The sequence below is a fragment of the Triturus cristatus genome, chromosome 4_1, assembly GCF_964204655.1.
Source record: "Triturus cristatus chromosome 4_1, aTriCri1.1, whole genome shotgun sequence".
Lineage (NCBI taxonomy): Eukaryota > Metazoa > Chordata > Amphibia > Caudata > Salamandridae > Triturus > Triturus cristatus.
This window is the reverse complement of record NC_140585.1, coordinates 1,097,115,379-1,097,127,965: the sequence shown is the minus strand read 5'-3', so window position 1 is coordinate 1,097,127,965 and position 12,587 is coordinate 1,097,115,379. Positions and strand designations below refer to the sequence as shown.

General features: G+C 44.3%; 1 protein-coding gene and 1 long non-coding RNA gene across 4 annotated transcripts in view; one reads left to right on the top strand and one right to left on the bottom strand.

Moving 5' to 3' along the window:
* Positions 1-12,217, bottom strand: part of LOC146856075 (uncharacterized) — a 35,812-nt gene extending 23,595 nt beyond the window's left edge. The window contains exons 1-2 of the long non-coding RNA XR_014980900.1: positions 12,090-12,217; positions 3,828-3,941 (exon numbers count right to left, since the gene is read on the bottom strand). This is a non-coding gene — a long non-coding RNA (uncharacterized LOC146856075). The remainder of the gene's footprint in view (positions 1-3,827; positions 3,942-12,089) is intronic.
* The window catches only part of CPNE8 (copine 8), a 961,735-nt gene that overhangs the window by 202,458 nt on the left and 746,690 nt on the right, over positions 1-12,587 (top strand). The window lies entirely within an intron of this gene.

Here is a 12,587-nt window from a genome sequence, read left to right as displayed (position 1 = left end):
AAACCGGTCCTAGGATGCTTGTTTTCGGTCCAGGGAGGACTTGGCTTGGCAGTTCGGGCTGGACTGTTCCCATGAGGCACAGGGTCAACACTGATTTGCATGTAGCCAGATCTAAACTGGGGTGGCATGGTGAGCAAAAGAATGATGGATTTAACCCAGATCTCTTGACTGGGAGTGAATGTTTTGATTTGTTCTGCATTCCGTCCATCAATTGTGTGTCTTTTGCTAACCTGCATAGCAAGCAGCCTCCTTGCCACACTGAACAAAGGACTTCAAACAACCACTTTTGGTCCTCTTTCAACTCAATACAGAAAGAGTTGTGTTATTTGGTTCTTAGTTAATCTCCTTTCCTTAAAAAATATGTATTCATTGCCAGCTTTTTTGCCACACATGAGCACTTATGTTTTACAATGTGGTGGTCCCCCCAAACAACAATTAAAACAGTTTTAGCGTGCTTCTGTAAAGAGTGTATTTGTGTAACAGAAAACCAATTCAAATGAAATAAAATGGTATGAGTAACTGTTATTTGATTAATAATACAAATCATGTAATACATTGCATTAAAATATTTAACTGCAGTCCTTATAAATAATGTAAATAAGGCCTGGAAGGGTGTTTTTCTTTTTTTACCAATATAGGTCAATTCATTTCGTAGTCTAATAAGGAAGGACGCAACCCCATGACTCTTCACCATGTATTCTCTCTATTTTGTACTCAGTGTACTTACAGTGTTCTAAAATTGGCATAGTATAATTTAGACTGTTGATAGTCCTTCACTTGCTTAACCTCAATTGGGGATTTGTATTAGTTTTGACCCTAGTATTCTATTCTGCACCTTACCTCTAAATGCAGTCAGATGTTGCTTATTCTTATAAAGATGTGTATAACAGGTTAATTAAGTTAAATACAGTAGTCATTTCAGCAGTTTGGCTTTTTCTCAGATGAATTGAATGTGGACATTGATTAACAATGCAACATTAGCCACTGCATCACATAAGGCTTGATTACATCATATACATCATTGCTTCACATTATATCTGACATCAACAAGTACCTAACTTGTTAGAGGACTGATTGTCTGATTAAGGAAATACGTTGTTAGAATTGGATAAATTCGTTTTCAAACTGTTACTTTATTGCTTACAACTTAAATGAGCAAGATCTCTATATGACAGGTTGCATAGTTGAGCAGCCATGCAATACGCTCTCTCGTATGGTAATCAAAGAGGAACACATATGTTGTATTCGTGGACTTACGTGTTGCCTTTGAGCTTATCCCCAGTGGGAAAATGTGGGATGTTCTAGCACAGTTAGGTGTACCAGTCTATCTCCTTCAAATGATCATTAGGCTTCACCAGGGAAATTATGCCCAGATAAAGATGGGGACAAAATGGCGAACTTACTCAATGCATTAAGGTGGTCAGGGGAGTGAGACAAGGGTGTGTCTTGGCCACAACCTTGTTCACCCTCTATATTAATGGGCTACTAGAGTTCCTATAGGATTGTAATGGGGACTCTCCTAAGATAGCTTGCAGCCCAATTGCATCCCTAATGTTTGCTGATGACTCACTACTTGTCTCTCGGACACCCATGGTGTTTCAAAATCTATTGAACAGGTTCTTAGTGGCATGCAAGGATCTTGGTCTTGAAGTCAATGTAAATAAAAGTTATGGCGTTTAATCCCCACAAATCTTTTAAGGGTAAAGGGACGCTGGGAAACTCCATGTTAGAACAACTATATGATGTTGTCTATTTAGTGGTGAAATTTACTAATACACGCACAAATTCTGCCCATCCGCAAAAATGCCAACATCTCTCCCGAGGAAGTGTCAAATTATCGCCCGATCTCGCTGCTTCCTCTACAGAGCAAGATCATTGAGAAACACATCAATAAGCACTTATCTGCCTTCCTTGAGGCTTCTGGTGCTTTGGACATCTCGCAGTCAGGCTTTCGAGCTAAGCATAGTACTGAGACTGCCTTGGTGGAGGTGACGGATAATATCAGAATGGCTCTGGATCAAGGTCAAGCGGCACTTCTGGTGCTGCTTGACCTTTCAGCAGCATTCGATACCATCTCCCACCAAGTTCTCTTGCATAGACTACTGGAGTGTGGCATCTGCGGATCTGCACTGAGCTGGCTGTCAGATTTTTTGTCCAACCGTACTCAGGCAGTGTCAATGGGTCCTTTTACATCTGCTCGTTCACAGGTTACCAGAGGCGTCCCGCAGGGCTCTTGTTTGAGCCCTACTTTATTTAACATCTATGTGACGCCCCTGGCAATACTGATGAGGGACTTGGGGTTTAACCCCATCTCTTACGCAGATGACACTCAACTCCTCCTCACCTTCGACAAAAGAAGACCAGATATACAATCCATCTTTTCTCGGGGTATGATGGCTATTGCCTCCTGGATGAAAACCAACTATCTCCAGTTAAACTCTGAAAAATCTGAGATTCTGCTGTTCGGAGGTGCTGACATCTGCTGGTCACCTAACTGGTGGCCGGAGGAGCTGGGTAAAGCCCCTGCACCCAAAGAGGTAGCTAAACATCTGGGCATTAAGCTTGACAACAAACTCACTTTGCAGACCCATGTTAATACTATTGCTGGGTCGTGCTATCACACTCTAAGTTTACTTAGAAGAGTCTTTCCACTGCTTCCAGTATCCACCAGGAAGACCCTAATTCAGGCCTTGCTCATGAGCAACATTGATTATTGCAATGCTCTTCTTCTCTCTGCTCATGCTGCCTCTTTGGATAAATTGCAGGTCATTCAAAATACAGCTGCTCGACTGGTTACGGATTCTCCGGCCAGAACCCCCTCTTTGCCTTTATTGCATGAATTACATTGGTTGCCAATTAAAAAAAGAGCGCAATTTAAAACAGGTTGCATGATTTTCAAGGCTCTAAATGAGCTGAGTCCCTGCTATCTAACAATGAAATTCAAGGCCTACAATCCTATATCCTCACTTAGATCAGGATCAAAAACTCTTCTCGCTGTTCCTAGAGTAGATAAAGCCCGTTCTGGCGGCAGGGCCTTTTCGTACTTGGCTCCTTTGTTTTGGAACAGCCTCCCCCATTATCTTCGCATGAAAATGTCCCTCCTCTGTTTTAGAAAGCTGATGAAAACATACCTCTTCTAGCTCAAGATAGTCTGCTGTCGCAAGCGCAGAGATACCCTTAGGAGTGATTCAGCGCTATATAAAATTATAAATAAAATAAATAAATAAATGGTCCTCACAGACTTCCAACTCCCAGCTCACCCTTCAGCATGTCAGTTTCTGCCCTGTCCAAAGAGAAAACTGAAAATATTGTTATGAGATCTACACTGGGCTTACCATGCAGTGCGCCCCTAACCCCTATTCAGCTGGACCTTGGTCCCCGCAATATAGCATAGGTGGCAGTGTTTAGACCTCTAGCATATTGGTTACGTGTCTAGCATAATAATACCCCACTCCCTATGAGAGAATCATTTTTAGAATGAATAGCATTGGCAGTAAAGGGAGTATTCCCTGGTTAAAACAACTTAAAACTTGGCTACACAACCTTGGCATGAGTGAGCTGTGGATTAACCGCCCACTGTATCAAGAAAAATTCCTTGATCGTCTCTTAAGTGGGGAGTTTGGTACTATATCTATGCCCAGTGGCTGAAACCAAACACCGTGGGTGATTTAACTGGCAGGCTTTTGGATTTTAAAGACAACTTGTATTGTGAGGAGTTCCAGAATCAGATTGAGCCCCCGCAAGCGAAATCCCGAAACTTACAATTCAGGTACTGCATTTTGCACTTAATGTCTTTCGATGTAGATGGAATGGCAAAAACATCTTACCTCTATGTCTATTTTGTCCCGATAGTCCTGAAACAGAAGAACATTCTTTATTCCTTTGTCTCAGATATGCAGCGAACAGGAGATCTTGGTTAGTTCCTATTTGTCACATCTTGTCTGTAAGACAAATGAGGCCACCGTTTAGATTTTCAGAAGTGACACTGTTGCATGGTTGATTTTTGCTTTATCAAGATATTTGTTACACACATGGTGTTTTAGATGCAAGACCATGCCAGGGCAGGATAAGTACAAATGATACCCTTATGATTGATGCTGCTCACTAAAGAGCGGTTGGGGCCTTAAAATTAGTAATAATAATGCAGTTCTTCTCATTTATTGGTCCAATGTTAAACCTCTGGTGACTCTTAAATAACTGTGTATGGGATATAGTGTTCCTGGTTTTATTGTGGACATAATGTACACTAATTAATCTTTTCTCATGCACTGATTGTTTTTATGCTAAGTTATTAATGTGAGCGGGATCTCCATTTTAAAAAGTTTATTGATTTTAATTTTGCCATTATAGCAATAGCATGTACTTCACTAATACCAAATTGTACTTTATGGTCATATTATGAACCGGCTAAAGATTATTACTATAAGCAGGAAATTGTGGTGTGGGAATTTAGTGTACTTTTGCATATCTATTTAACACTACTTGCCAGTTTAAGACAACATTTTAAGGACATCGGCATGTGAACAGAGTCCATTGCACATGAAGACAAATACTTCATATGTTGTTAAACCATTGGTGGCCCCAGAGAATGAATATAAGTGAGCTTGAATAAAACTATTTCTGACAATAAACTCTTACTAGATGCCTATGATTTAAATGTGTGAATGTGTGGCTCCCCAGTGTACAGTCATTTCCAAATTAAGTTATTTCTAGTGCAGGAAAACTTTAACTAAGCATTCCTTCACAAACTCCTCAAATGAAAGACCTTATTTAGACCACTGTAGACAGTATGCTGGTACAGAAGAGGCAGAGTCCATGACTTTTTCTCCCTAGTGGTGGAGCATCCTCATTATTTATAGATGTTAACTTGCCTGCTGGGGATGTCTGTGCTGTGAATACAGATATAGTTGAAGCTCCCTTCACTGGACTGTTGGTTTGCTGAGGCCACACCATGTTTTCATAGCAACTGCCCTTCTAACCCTTTTCACTTAAAAGAAAACAATCACATAAAGCTGGAGTTTGCTTCCTCAAAGCAAAGAACAAATGATGGGGGTGCGGAGCTTACCTGGCTCCAAGATAGCTGCAACGAAGTAGAGCTCCGGCCAGCCGACCAACGTAGCAGCAAAATCCTGTCACCCACAGCTCCAAAAAATATGAAGTAACCGCAGAACTGCCTTGTAGACAACCCAATGTCGGGAATCTGGTGTCGGATCCCAGAGCTGCATTGCCGAAGCGAGAAAAATTACTCCCGTCTGGAGATCCCCCTGAGGCTAGAATGGCGGCTGGGAAATAGAACGCTGCACCAACCGTACATTGTTGCCCCACGTAGAAGTGAAGTGAGCCATGGCGAGAGGAGAGATGAGACAGGGCTACGTTGATTAGCAAGATACTGAAGCTGGGCCCCCGCCGACGGTAATATGCGGACCATGACGACCCGGAGAGCCGAGTGTCTGGAAGAGCGCAGGAGACACAGGTGACCCCAATGGCAGTAGCCCAGAGCAGCGACTCTGAAGGGCATGGCACAACCATAAATAACGCGCTCCGGTCGGCAGTTTTACATGAGACCTCCACTGCATGATACCAACACAGTTATCAGAAATAGACCGCAATGCACAGAGCGACATGGGACACATATGGCTGGCTGTCCAAGTAAGATCCCATTCAGCGCGGGAGGTGTTGCAAATGCAGCCTGAGGTGGCCTGACACAGGGTAGGGCCGCGCCAGCCCAGGTGCTCCAGAAGCTCACTGTAGACAGATTACAGGGCTGCACACTATAGACAAAGGGCTATCTTTGGTTCCCAACAGAGGAGTCACCGGCAAGGCAACGAGAAACAGCGTTAAACATAACTAAGCTACGCCTAAGAGAGGAGTTTTGAGGATCTCAGGGTGCTTTGGGGGAAGCAAGATGTGGTGCATTTTAGTTGGGCCTACAGTCACACTGGTTCGACGCTCATGACCGAGGTACCTGATATTGCCTGAAAGTCCCCCACGTGACAGGAGCACCTTAAGGGCCAAGGTAATGGTCGCAACCAGGAGGCATGCAAAGGAAAGTTCATGCAAAAGATTGCAAATGGTGATCCACACACCATCATCTGAGTGATCACTAGAAGTGGTGTGCAGAGCATAGAAACCTCATGAGGAGGGCAGAGCAGTATAGACTTCGAGCGAGCACACTAAGATCGTATGCCGCGAGGGGCCCGGTGCACTGCACCATCAACTTGAAGCGGGTCCCTGAATATCCTTTACAATTATTATGTCTGGCACGTGGGTCTGTGCGGCAGCACTTTGGTTTGGAATGAGAGTACAAGCTATAGAAGCATCCTGTGCCATGGGGAAGACAGACAAAACGCAGCCCAGGCTGCACTTAGAAGCATGAAAGACTCACAGGTCCAAAGAACCAGATCACAGCAGCATAGAACCAGAAGTTGATGAGGCAGAACAAACCCCATGCAGACCTGAAGCAGATACTCGTAGCTATGTAATGAAGCCTCACGAAGATTGACAGTAAAATCAATGCATTGACATTCCACAGGGATAGGATGACGGAGAGACTTGATAAACACACAGAGAGCCAAGACATAGTTGAAAAGCGGGTCTCGGATGCTGAAGACGTCATAGCGGCAGACTCCGTAGAGCAAAAGCAGATAGCTAAAATTTAACAATTACTGAAAGCCAAAACTGAAGACTTAAAAGCACATTCTAGGAGGCACAATCTGCATATCATTGGAGACGACGCATATAGACAATATGGAATTATTCGTGGAGACCCTGATTCTGGGTGGGGACATGTTCACTGAACTTATCGTGGAGGAGCAAGCGCACTGATCACTGGCCCCCCATGCCGGTCCCGGGAGCACCTCCTCGTCCTATATTGACGAGGATTCTCAACTATTGCGACCGATATGCTGCTCTTCGCATGACTAGGAAATTATGGACATTGAAGTACGAGGGGGTGGAATTGTCCCTGTGCCCAGATTTTACCCAACAGGTGCACGAAGCAAGGAGGCTGTTTGTCCCCCAGCCAAACTGCGTGGCCAGGCGGTGGGAAAAGCACACTACTTTACGGACCCGAAACAAGTGTTCCATTTCCTCAAACAAAGGAGAGAATTCGGCAGCAAATGGAGCTCACCGTGCAGGGTCCGCGAAGAAGATGAGATAACACCAGCGGAAGAAGAACAATAGCAGTATTGCCAAATGCATGAACAGTCAGGTATCCTGCCCCAGGTCGGAAAGAGCAGAAAGAGAAGTGTGGGACGTTGTGATGAGGCATGGACTGGTTGCAAGAAACTGAGGTACTGCTCGTTTGGGTAACAGCAATGGGAATGGTTAAACAAACAAACCTATACACGGTCCGCCCAGTGACCCTGCCCACAATTTAATAAACGGTAGACACCATAGGTGGATCTCCAGGGTAAGGAGGTTAGGTAAACAGCTCATATAGAAGAATTAGACAGTACGTTGGCAGATGATATTGACTGGGCTTTAGTTACGGCATAGCAATAAGGCCCAGAAATAATAATATGAGTTAGTAATTGTTGGGAGACAAGCAATACGCAAAATGGCACTGGCTGGTTGGCGCTTTTGGACCAACAGACTCAAGTATGGCGGGCAACATCCACCCCAACGTGTACTCCACAATGTATAAGGCAATGATTGGGGTTAATTTTGAACACAGGGAAGGTGGGCTGTTTATATGAGAGGGAATAGTTATTGCAATGCAATGTTGGGTGATATATAGCGTGGGGAGTCGGGTTGAAATTTTAGTGTTAAAGTTGAGAAAAAAATGAAACACTGGGACAAACATGACATGACAAAGGTACATTGACCATAGAGCAGAGATGGCACAAGGAGCACAGAGTGAAACATGGAAACTAAAGTCATCGCAGCTAAGGTTCATCACATGTGGTCTTAATGATCACAGAAAGCTCAGAAAAGTAGTGGCATACTTAAAAAGACATAAAGTAGATGTAGCCATACTACAGGAAATGCACTTTCTGCCGGTTGCGCCGCTCTTAACAAAACAAAGGATGCGGGGGACTTGTAACACAGCAGGCTTCACATCCCATGCCCAAGGGGTCCTCATATGGACAGACAGTAAAGCAGGAATTCGGTTGACGAACATACAGACTGACAAGGAGAGTAGATACGTCATAGCTACATGCCCGAAAGAAGACCTAGAGGTTGAGCTGGTAGGGTTATATGGCCCCAATAATGATGATCCACAATTTTACTATAATCTTCATAATCGCTTGATGCAAAGGGGCAGTCTTCTACAGGTCTTGGGGGGTGACTTCAATTGCATACTGGACCCTGGGTTTTACCGGTCACGTGGCCCTCCCCGACGCCAGTCAGCAGCTGCCAAAGCACTACTAGATATTGCGCGTAGCTCAGGCCTAGTGGACATATGGCGATAACAGCCCCTGCTCGAGAGGGGATACACACACTACTTGTCTGTGCATTGTACGTATATGTATAGAGATTACTGGCTCATATCACAAAGCCTCATAACAAGAGCAGTTAACTCTAAGCCACTTCCACGCACTTATTCAGATCACTCGCCAGTAATCCTAGATTTCTCATTGCGGCTGCGCCACGATGGCGCCGTTCTTCTGGAGATTCCCCCTCCCCCTATTCACTACTTGACCCAGTATTTAAGGCAGATGTTGCGCAGGCAACAGAGGAATACTTTAGCAGAAATATTGGCACAGTGGACCACTTTAGTACAGTGTAGGAAGTTTTTAAGGTGTATATTAGGGGGATCACGATAACTAAGCATGCAGTAGTCCTGAAATCCATTCGGAATAGGTTAACGCAGCTGGAGAAAGAAATAGCAGAGTTAGAAGCACAACACAAAAGAACAGGCGAAGCGGGAACCCCGGGGGATATTAAGACAAAGCTTACTGATTATCAAGACATGGCCAACGATGAGGTCAAGCACCTGGGGAAGTATGCCGTAGCGAGGAGATATGGGGAATGGGAACGTCCCAGCGCTGCATTAGCATCACTGCTACGCCCTAATAGAGAAACCACAGTAATCACAAGCATATTAGATGAAGAGGGCAGGGTGCTCACTGATTCCAGACAGATAGTGGATAGGTTCAAGCGATATTATGCTAATCTATACATTTTGCGCATCACATTTGATGAGGCCGCCATGGCGGATTATCTAGATTATATACACATGCAATGTCTCACCCCGGAACACAGAGAATTCCTTATGTCCCCCTTGAACCCATTCAAGATAAAAGAGGCATTAGCCAGAATTCAGACAGTAAAAGCACAGGGAACAGATGGCCTAACAGTGTCCTTTTATAAGGAATTCCAAGATATCCTTATTCCACACTTATTAACACTATACGAAGAAATAATGGAAGCAGGAATTATGCGCCCAACGATGGGCGAAGCATTAATAGCCACATTATTAAAGCTGAGCAAAAGCCTGGACAACTGCTCATCGTACAGACCGTTGTCACTTTTGAATGTAGATATGAAAATATACGCAAAAATCCTGGCCAACAGACTGGCATTCTTACTACCAGAAGTGGTGAGTACAGAACAGGCAGGATTTGTTTCGGCCCGTTCATTAACTTACGATTTAAGGACATTATTCGGCGCCATTCAATATATAGATCCAGAGGTAAAGGCTGCAGTGGTGTTTCTCATTGCCAAAAAGGCGTTCAACTCTGTGGAGCGTTTTTTTTTTTTTAAAGGCGGCACTATGTAAAATTGGAGTTGGGGAAATATACCTTAGGCTTATCTATGTACTGTACAATAAACACACGGCTAGGGTACAAGTGGGGAGCATGAGGAGATTAAGAGGGGGCAAGAGTGTCCTCTGTTGCACCTTCTATACGCCATAGCTGCCGAACCCCTGGCATGTGCATTAAGGGAATATCATCGAAACAGGGGTAAATGGTTCCCTGAGAACAAGGTAATAGTTTCAGCGTATGCTGATGACACGCTGTTACACCTGCGAGACCCGGAAAGGAATCTATCTGCAGTGTTGGGAGAGGTAGTCTGCTTCGGGGGCCTCTCAGGGCTCCTGATCAATTGGGATGAGTCCATTATCTTTTCACTTTCCACCAGCACAGCTCGGATGGTGTCAGATTTCCCCCTTCGTTGAACAGAGGAACTGGTTCGATACCTCTGAATACAAATACACACAGAACCAGAGAAGTTGCTGAGGGAAAATGATGGTAAAGCAATACAGAAACTGGAGGGGGGCATCGAAATGTGGATTACACTCCCTTTATTTGTAATGGAGCGTGTCTCAATTATTAAAATTGTAGTGCTCCCAGGTTTTTGTTCCTTTTTCAGAATATCCTGATATCGCGACCATTCTTTGACAAATTACGGTCCTTAGTGCTGAGGCTGGTCTGGGCTGAAAAGCAGAATACGGTGCAATGGGAAGATATTAGTCTTACCCTATGATATGGGTGGCCTTAAAGCGCCCGATTTGGAGTTATATTGCAGAGTGATGCAGGGTGCGCCGGCACTCCATTGGATGGCTAGTAAGCAAACACTACTACACAAACATCTTGAAAAAGTCACAGCCATCCCTCACACGCCCTCCCGAACGCTGTTTAGGAACCCTACAAGGGAGCACAGAGTTTTAAACTCCCTGAATTCCATAATTCATGCCTGGAAACGAATTCTAGAATATTACACAGGCTCTCTACTGTACTCCCCGCATATGAACGTAGAATGGTGTGCTTGGCTGGGAATAAGTCAGAAAAGGGAGGTAGTGCGTGCATTTCAAATTATGGGAATCACCAAAATGGGGGATCTCTTTGAGAACGGGGCAGTTAAAGAATGAGAAGCCCTGCAGGGGAATGCAGAGAACAGGCAGCCCATAGCACAGTTCCAATATTTTAGAGTGAGGCATGCCGTGTGCGGAATACTAGGAGAGGATATGCAGGAACCTCCAAACATATCAGCACTGACAACACTAATACAGTGAGATTCCGCCGCTAGATTGATAAAGAAAATATATGCTTTGGTGCAGGAAGAGAGCAGGCCGAAGCTCACGAAAGCGTGACTTGAATGGCAGAGGGATTTGGAGAAACCGATAGATGATAAGGGTTGGCAGCACTGTTGCTCAGTGACCTGTTCGGTGTCTCTAAATGGCAGACACAGGCTTATTCACTTTAAGTACATAAATAGAATATATATCACCCGGAGAGACTCTTCAGATATGGACTTAGGGACACGAAGGAATGCCCATGTTGGCACGCACGCACTGCTGATTTCATACATATAGCATGGTATTGCCCAGGGATTGCAAGATATTGCCTTTTCAGGCATATCTGGTGGGAAAGGAGACGGGGGAAGCCGAAGGAAAGCAAGCGAGCCAGACCTTAAGAAAGTTAACTGATAAAAAAGACTCTGCAACAGAATAGATGGGATAAGCGATAGGAGCGGAAAGAGGGCTATGTGCATGCACTAGTCTGTGATGTATAGCATAAAATGGTCATATGTGACACGGTGTCAAAATGTAAGTATTGTCAAGACTACAACCTAAACCAACCTTGTAATGTTGTACAATGTATACTAGCAATGCAATGTGTTTCGTACAATAAAAGAAGAAAAATATAGAAAAAAGTAAAGAACAAATGGTCCCAGCTCTCAGAATTGAATATTTTTCCCTCCCATGCTAAGCATGGTGGTCGCAGACAGGAAAACGTTTGATAGTGGTCCCATCTTCATTGTGGTGGGATGATGGTAATTGTGAGCTTATGGCCACTTGGCAGACTGGTTGCCTGGTCATAGATTTTCACTGATACAAACCTGGGGCTTCACTGACTCTCAGTGGTGGCTGGTGACCATTGAAAGTGGTGATTCGTAGAGTACCTAAATTCCAGCAAACAATGATGAGAGGTCTAAGAGCTGGATGCCAAACTTTACTTCCTTTAGAGCAATAAAAGACACCTCCTGTGCATTCTGTTTGTCAAAGTAATCTGACTCTTCCTCCTTTTTGCTTTGATTACTGCCTTATTTCACTCTGCTCTAGGGCGCAGTGTAATGATAAAAAAGAATTACCAGCTCAAATCTCTGTCCCACCATGCGTTTCTTTAGGACATTTTTCTTACCCCCAGTTCTTTGCATGTGCCAGCAATTCTAATACCAGTGCCCGGATCCTTACTGAAGCAGTGCTGCCATTGATATATAGCAGCATGCGAAAGGCGAAAGCTGCTGTGAAGATAACTCCTGCAAAGAGTTCTGCTTTCACTTTTACACCCTCTGTAGCGTGGGCACGTAGACAGACTGCAACCAGTTAACATAACCAATCGAGATGCTGCTCTCATTTTGTTTGCAATAGTCAACAGTATGAGAGCAGCACCCAGATTGGTTCAGGCAGGCAAACCAGTGCTCATTAGGAGACTGGGAGCTTGTGTCTGCATTTCCCTCAGCTTCTTGACACCGTGCCAGTTGGAAAGGCATGTCGGATCGGGCATCACAAGAGAGTCGTCCAATCTCACATGCAAACTTCGAACCTTAGACAACACGAAACAAAAATGATGCGACGGAATTGATCAAAGAAAGCTTTGTAAACTTGAAGGAAAACCTTAATTAGTCCCTCAATAGAG